Genomic DNA, 8,168 nt, shown 5'->3' with positions numbered 1-8,168 from the left:
TTAAGGTACATCCGAAACGAATGATTACAACAATATATTTGAGAGAAAAAGCATTTTATGTTGCCTCATTCAAATCTTAATATCTGAACATTTAAATATGTAAACTAAAGTGCAATCCAATTCGTAAATGAATGGCTTCTGGTTTTTGAAATGTTAATAAACCAATCTATTGTGATAAAACAATAAAATTGCAATAACTGTATTAACCATCAAAGTGAAGTCTAACTGTAATTGTAGTCTTGAAACAAATCTGAATAAGGAAAATCATTGCAATAAAATAATGCAAACTTATTAAACTAAAAAGAGTAGCTGAGCTCTGTCATGACAGAACATCGCTTCAATGATATCTAGCGTCATCTAGGGTCGTGAATGGGGAGAGTAGCTGAGATCTGTCATGACAGAACATCGCTTTAATGATATCTGGCGCCATCTAGTGTCGTGAATGGGTATAATGTCTAGACCGCGAATATAAGACGACCCCCTCTTTTTCAGTGTTATTTCAATGCAAAAAACACCATCTTATATTCGTGCCAATACGGTATTATGCCTGACTCAGACTACACAAATTTTTGGGGTCATTCCTGACGATCGCAGTGTCAGACTACATGAGATTGAGTCATGATGTCACGCTGTGTGTTGGAATGGATGAGTTGTCACGCTACGAGACTAGAGCCTGCCTGATTATCGCATACTATGCAGTCCGACAGCTGTCAATCTGTAATGGAGAGGAAGGCACTTTGTGTCATAATAGTAACGATCGTCCGCTGCTCGGATCAACACATTGGCTATAAACAAGGCGGGAAAGTGGGGTTCACTGTTTATTTTGTCTGCGTAGGGTGGAGGAACACGTGTAGGTGTCACACACTGCCGGCATCTGCATTCTCAGAAAGTGTGTTCTAAGAACAAGAACCAAGTATAGTGAGGCAGCACTCAGTTACTATGCTCCTGATCTCTGGAACAAGTTACCAACAGTTCTGAAGTGTGCTCAAATCGTTATCTCCTTGAAATCAGAGCCAAAACTATTGTTTACCACAGCGTGTTCATAACTAGCCATATACTTCAGATTTCAAATTATATGACTTTTGTTTTTCATTCAATTTTTTTTAGTTTTATTTGCATTTCCTTTTTTTGTTTTAACTTTCTTGGTGATTTAATGTGATTTTATGTGTTATTTTATACATGTTTTTGGATTTTTATGTGATGTAAAACACTTTGAATTACCTTGTGTTGAATTGTGCTATACAAATAAATTTGCCCGGCCTTGTGTTAACACCCATTGCATGGGAAACTTGCACATCTGTGAAGGCACCAATATTGGTGAAAGTTACATCCAGTTTATTGAGCAACGCACGTTGCCATCCAAGTATCTCAAAATGTGATGCAAAATGGGCAAAACGGGCAATGCCTTTTTCATTACAAAAAATACACCAAGTGAGCTTGTTAGTGAAAAATGGACCATCTGGATACCAGGAGCCTTTTCAACATCTGTGAAATATGAACATGGCAATTCTCGAAAGGAAATGAGAAAAATAAGATGGTGATCCACTAAGTGGCCAGCCAAAGTGTCAAACTGTGCTGCTGACAAGCTCGTTTTACAGTGTATTAGCTTGTCATCTGAAAAATTCTCTCTTATTAAAAGCCCTGACATGCCTTTTCGGGACATAATGGTGAGAGCAATTAAAAGCCATATGCAGTCATTTTAAAGAAAATCCCAAAAGCAACTAACTAGAACCCTTACAGAATGCCAGCAACTGTAGTGGTAAAACAAAAAATTAATTGTTAGTAAGGCATTTGTCTTGTGACTTCAAGGCATTCCTTACAATGCAGATATTATGTTCAGATACAAATATAGTGGTATATACTGTTTATATATCTATTTGGAGAAAAGAAATGCTTTAAATCCTAAATCAAGGGGGCACAATGACAATAAAATGAATGGATGTAAGGGGGTAGCATGAGCGTAAAGGGAAAGGAAAAAAGAAGACAGCTTGTGTCTTTGGAGGATGAAGGTGTGACTCGCCTCGCACTCCACTGATTACACGTGGAGACCGCTTAGTGGAGTTGGGCAGCAACTTCCTGCTGCCTCAATGTTGAGTGTGCCTCATGCGGTCTCCTCTCCATTATAGCATGCGGCCGTGACACGCACGCACACCCATGCACAGAATAACAAGCACTCCTATTTGATTCTTTAATTTTTTTTCATCAGATATGACCCTTCTGAGTCATACCTCAAAAGCAAATTAAATGAGGTAAAGAGGAAAAAACATAGGACTTGGGGTTTTGTTTTTTTTTTGTTTCTATCCAAGTGTTTCAAACAAATTTATACCAAGAGACCTAAAGAGATAAAATGACAAACATTTGTAATTTATGAGAATAATGTCAAAATGTTCAATTTAAAAAAAAAAAAAGATTTGTATAGGATTAAAGTAAAATATCATGATAACTAAGACTTCAAAAATAATGTTCCAAAAACGACAGTCGTAATATTGCTAGAAAAATTCAATGTTGTCTTTTTTTGGGGGGGGGGGGGTGTAAAATTGTAACCTACAAGAAAAATGAAAAAATAAAAAAAGCACAACAATTAATAGTAATGTTATTTAAAAATAGTTTTTAGAATAAAGTATGGGACTTCTTTCATTCATTCATCTTCCATACCCAGATACTCATGAAGGTCGCGGGGGTGCTGGAGCCGGTCCCAGATGACTATAGAGAGGAGGCGATATTAAACCCTGAACTGGTTGCCAGCCAATCACTGAGCACAATAAGATAACCAGACACACACTCACAGTCACACCTATGGAAAATTTGGAGTGTCCAATCAGTGTACAATGCATGTTTTTGGTATAGAGAAGAAACCACACAAGCACAGGGAGAACATGCAAACTCATAACAGAAAGGTCAGAACCTGGTATCAAACCCTTGATCGCAAACCTGTGAGACAGAAATGCTAACCACTCATCCTCTGTGCTGTCACTATAAACCATGCAATTTCAAAATTAGCATAGCCTTTAAATGTACATAAACATTGACAAGATTGGACGTATTTTTTCATGTGATACTAGTACCACTAGTATTCAACAATCACTGACTTAGTCTTCACTTGAGTTTTCATTATTCAAGATTTTAAAAAACTCAACTATTTACTGCGATCCCACACTTTACAAAAGCTATAAAAGAAGTCTAGTGTAGTCAATTGTGTTTTCTTCTAATTATTGAAGTCATTATGTTAGTAAATAACTGTCTTCTCACCTGACCTTGAGGCATTTCATATTTTTCTATGGGAAGATAATGTAGCAGCAAGTTCCCACTCTCTTTATGTCTCATTGTTATTCACAATGTCTGCTTATCGGTCATATTATTCATATACCAACCGAGGGGCTGACGAAGACTGGTTCTACATACTCGACACTAAATCAAATGCCGTATTGTTTCCTCTTCCAGGCTGTAATTTTCAATCATTTTTTTTCATATTCAGTGATCACCTAACATTGAAGCCACATTGCTGCTGTCAGTCTTCAAGCTGAAGTAACGTGATTTATCCATCCACTTCCTTTCGCATGCAGCTGGTTACATTAAGTAAGATAAGCAACAAAGTGAAGCAGAGTGGATGCTCCAAAACAATTAACCTGGCAAAAATGATAATCATTCATATGTTCAACCTGGGAGAAATAAGGCAAATTATGGATGCTGCGCAAATTTATTTTGAGTCAAAATTTCACTCTGCTGGCTTAAAGAATAATGATTTAAAAAGAAAAAAAAAAAGAATACAGTACTTGTTTTTTTTTTTTTTCATTTTTTGCTGCCCTTCTGGCTTTAATAACAGCAAGTTAATGTGTTTCAGCAAACTGAAAATGAACCTTAAGGAAAGGGGATTTTCATAGAGAAAACGCAACTAAAGTTAGCCTGAAAACCTAAAGAGGAAAAAAAGCAAGGCTACGTTGGCCTGAACAAAAGCAATCATGGACTGTAGATGTCTGCATAAAAGTGAGATTCAGTGATGAATAGCCAATCTGCTTTGGTCAAGGTGATGATGACGGAACTTGGTAGATGAATGCTTGAAAAATGTATGTTCATTTCCACCACCACTGATTACATTGGGGCTGCGTGTCAGGTAATGTACAGGCATGTACTGAGAAGATGGCAGTCGTGACACTTTTAATAAGCTGAGCAGCAGGTTTTGGATACTTTGCCAATTATGTTGATTGAAAGGATGTTTTGGCATGACAATTTTTCTAAGGATACAGCAAAAAGTGTGAAAGGCATCCTTAAAGAAATATATATTACGAAGGCTAATTTTGTTTTAATATTATTATCAAGCAAACTATTTTTTACATATAAACATGTCGTGACTTTGAAAGCAAGATGCGGCTCCCAGGGTGATAACAGTTGAGAGGCACCGTTCGAAAGAATCCTCATAGGTCTGCTGAGTCACTCCTCCTGTCACCGGAGTCGGTTGTGCCTCCGCTCCATCACTGATGGCATGAAAGCCAGGCCAGCGGGTCAGTGACAACTGACCAGTGGAGGCAGAGGAGGAGGGGTCACAGAACCCCAAAGAACTTTGTCCACTTCGGGGTTTGCATGTGTGAACAAATTCACCAGCTGAACGTGAATCTGGTGATTGAGTAGCTACCCTCCATTTCATTGATTCAATGAAAGCACTTGCAGGATGAAGCCAAGCCATCATCTCGAGTTCTCAACTCTGCACTCCAAAAGTCCATTAGCGTTTTGACTTCTGAGTGAGACTCAGTCTCGTTAGGCGTGCGCACCCGAGTGTTAGTCTTTGGGTGGACGTCTGAACCTAATCACAAAGCTATTATCTCTGAAAGTAAAATGACCGACTAGAGAAAGCCATCCTTGTGTCCTTGAGGGCCAGAAGAGGCTTTTCACAGAAATGGGGAAAAATGATGACAGAGGCAAAACATTGCAGGAATACTAAAAAGCGTTTCTGTTTGACAGAAGCACAATTTATTTTTAGTGTCACTTTAAACTTTGCCCACTTCAGAATAATTGTATCATGTGTGCAATTACCATGGCGGTAGTGTGGCAGGGTTGGGTGTGGTAAGTAAAAGTGACCTCTGTTTTCCAATAAATCTTGATTAGGCACAGTGAATTTATAATTAAACAAGGGGCAATCATGTTTTCAAATAGTTTAAACACCCCCCTTGTTGAAGTGAATAGTTTTAACCTCCCCCTTGTTGAATTACCATTAAAAATTTGAAAGATATAAGTACAGAGCTTGCGTGTGTTGCGCACGCATCTCTGAAAACTGGAGCAAAGGACTCTTTGTAAATATCACTGAGAAATAAGTGCAGAGAATGATAGGACGGCTGGATAAAATTACAGTGCCTTGCAAAAATATTCGCCCCCCTTGAACCTTGCAACCTTTCGCCACATTTTAGGCTTCAAACATAAGGATATAAAATTTGAATTTTTTGTCAAGAATCAACAACAAGTGGGACGCAATCGTGAAGTGGAACAAAATTTATTGGATAATTCAAACTTTTATAACAAATAAAAAACTGAAAAGTGGGGCGTGCAATATTATTCGGCCCCCTTGCGTTAATACTTTGTAGCGCCACCTTTTGCTCCAATTACAGCTGCAAGTCGCTTGGGGTATGTTTCTATCAGTTTTGCACATCGAGAGACTGACATTCTTGCCCATTCTTCCTTGCAAAACAGCTCGAGCTCAGTGAGGTTGGATGGAGAGTGTTTGTGAACAGCAGTCTTCAGCTCTTTCCACAGATTCTCGATTGGATTCAGGTCTGGACTTTGACTTGGCCATTCTAACACCTGGATACGTTTATTTTTGAACCATTCTATTGTAGATTTGGCTTTATGTTTTGGATCATTGTCCTGTTGGAAGATAAATCTCCGTCCCAGTCTCAGGTCTTGTGCAGATACCAACAGGTTTTCTTCCAGAATGTTCCTGTATTTGGCTGCATCCATCTTTCCGTCAATTTTAACCATCTTCCTGTCCCTGCTGAAGAAAAGCAGGCCCAAACCATGATGCTGCCACCACCATGTTTGACAGTGGGGATGGCGTGTTCAGGGTGATGAGCTGTGTTGCTTTTACGCCAAACATATCGTTTTGCATTGTGGCCAAAAAGTTCAATTTTGGTTTCATCTGACCAGAGCACCTTCTTCCACATGTTTGGTGTGTCTCCCAGGTGGCTTGTGGCAAACTTTAAACGAGACTTTTTATGGATATCTTTGAGAAATGGCTTTCTTCTTGCCACTCTTCCATAAAGGCCAGATTTGTGCAGTGTATGACTGATTGTTGTCCTATGGACACTCTCCCACCTCAGCTGTAGATCTCTGCAGTTCATCCAGAGTGATCATGGGCCTCTTGGCTGCATCTCTGATCAGTTTTCTCCTTGTTTGAGAAGGAAGTTTGGAAGGACGGCCGGGTCTTGGTAGATTTGTAGTGGTCTGGTGCTCCTTCCATTTCAATATGATGGCTTGCACAGTGTTCCTTGAGATGTTTAAAGCTTGGGAAATCTTTTTGTATCCAAATCCGGCTTTAAACTTCTCCACAACAGTATCTCGGACCTGCCTGGTGTGTTCCTTGGTTTTCATAATGCTCTCTGCACTTTAAACAGAACCCTGAGACTATCACAGAGCAGGTGCATTTATACGGAGACTTGATTACACACATTTGGATTCTATTTATCATCATCGGTCATTTAGGACAACATTGGATCATTCAGAGATCCTCACTGAACTTCTGGAGTGAGTTTGCTGCACTGAAAGTAAAGGGGACGAATAATATTGCACGCCCCACTTTTCAGTTTTTTATTTGTTAAAAAAGTTTAAATTATCCAATAAATGTTGTTCCACTTCACGATTGTGTCCCACTTGTTGTTGATTCTTGACAAAAAAAAAAAAAAAATTCATATCTTTATGTTTGAAGCCTGAAATGTGGCGAAAGGTTGCAAGATTCAAGGGGGCCGAATACTTTTGCAAGGCACTGTATATGCCGTGCTTTAAGATGAAAAGTAACAAATCAAACTCTTGGAAGTCAAGAAGAAGCAGTTGTCATTATCATTCATTAGCTTGATCATTATGCTGTGTTATTGACTTTCAAGAAAACGAGCTCAGGTCCTTCTCAGTAATAACAAAAAAAAGCCTAAGACTAAAAATGTCTTCCAGTTAAAGCAATTTTCCTCCATTGCGGCTCGTTGCACTCTCCTGACAAAACATTTTTCGTATTTCACTGAAAACAAATCGCTTCGGTCTGAGGATGGAGACTTGTGTTTTTCATCCATCTCACTTTGAGGGCTGTTCAATTCTCTTTTATGGAAGTAAACAAGAGTTTAGTATCCAAAATTCCAATAACCGCCAAGCTGTGACCTTTAAAGACTCCCCAAACATCAGAGACACTTTGCATTTTCATCTATGCTTGACGACAATTCAATTGTTGGGACTGATGAGGCAGTCACTGCTGCTCTTTACTGGAAACGACTGCTTCGTCATCCCGTCCCGGGAGAGTCGAGATTTATCGGATGAAACTGTGACACAATAGCAGCCCGTTCTGAACGGAATGTCGACGGATGCGGAAAAGCCAACGCAACCTTGTTAGCAAAGACAAAGCTGATGGAAAAAAAGGCCTTCAGAAAAAGTGGGCTTATTTGGTTAAATGCATCTCATTGGGCTCAAAGTTATTAGCGGGTGACCAATCTGTTGTATTGTCAGAGTGGGCTCGAGCCACAGCACTGGTGTCTCTTGGGAGAACTTAATTGGGAGTACCAGCACCTGCTGCTGTATGAATATAAAGCCAGTGGTGCAGAGGTGGGCTGTGAAAGAATGGTCCAGTAAAACGTTGGAAGAAGAAGTCTTTCAAATATACTTACTACCATAAATATAGGTGCATGGACACAATCATCCTGGTATTTTTTTTTTTTTTTTTTTTGAGCTCATGACAACAAATCTGGAAACTCTCAGACTGCCAGTGTTCCATTGCAATGCGATAATTTTGACGACGTTGTTGGCCGCTTGTTTGACAACGTTTATGGCCGCTTGTTTCAAACAATATTGTTGTGTTGTACTTCCGGGTTTCAGGTCACTGCATCATGTTGCCGATAAGCTTTGGCTTTTTTCCGTTCCCTTAAATTTATTGATGTTTTTGTTTTTTGTTTTTTTTAATGAGAAAGTTCATACTGTATACAGTG

Source organism: Corythoichthys intestinalis, chromosome 2, assembly GCF_030265065.1.
Source record: "Corythoichthys intestinalis isolate RoL2023-P3 chromosome 2, ASM3026506v1, whole genome shotgun sequence".
Taxonomy (NCBI): Eukaryota; Metazoa; Chordata; class Actinopteri; order Syngnathiformes; family Syngnathidae; genus Corythoichthys; species Corythoichthys intestinalis.
Note: the sequence above shows the minus strand (reverse complement) of the source record.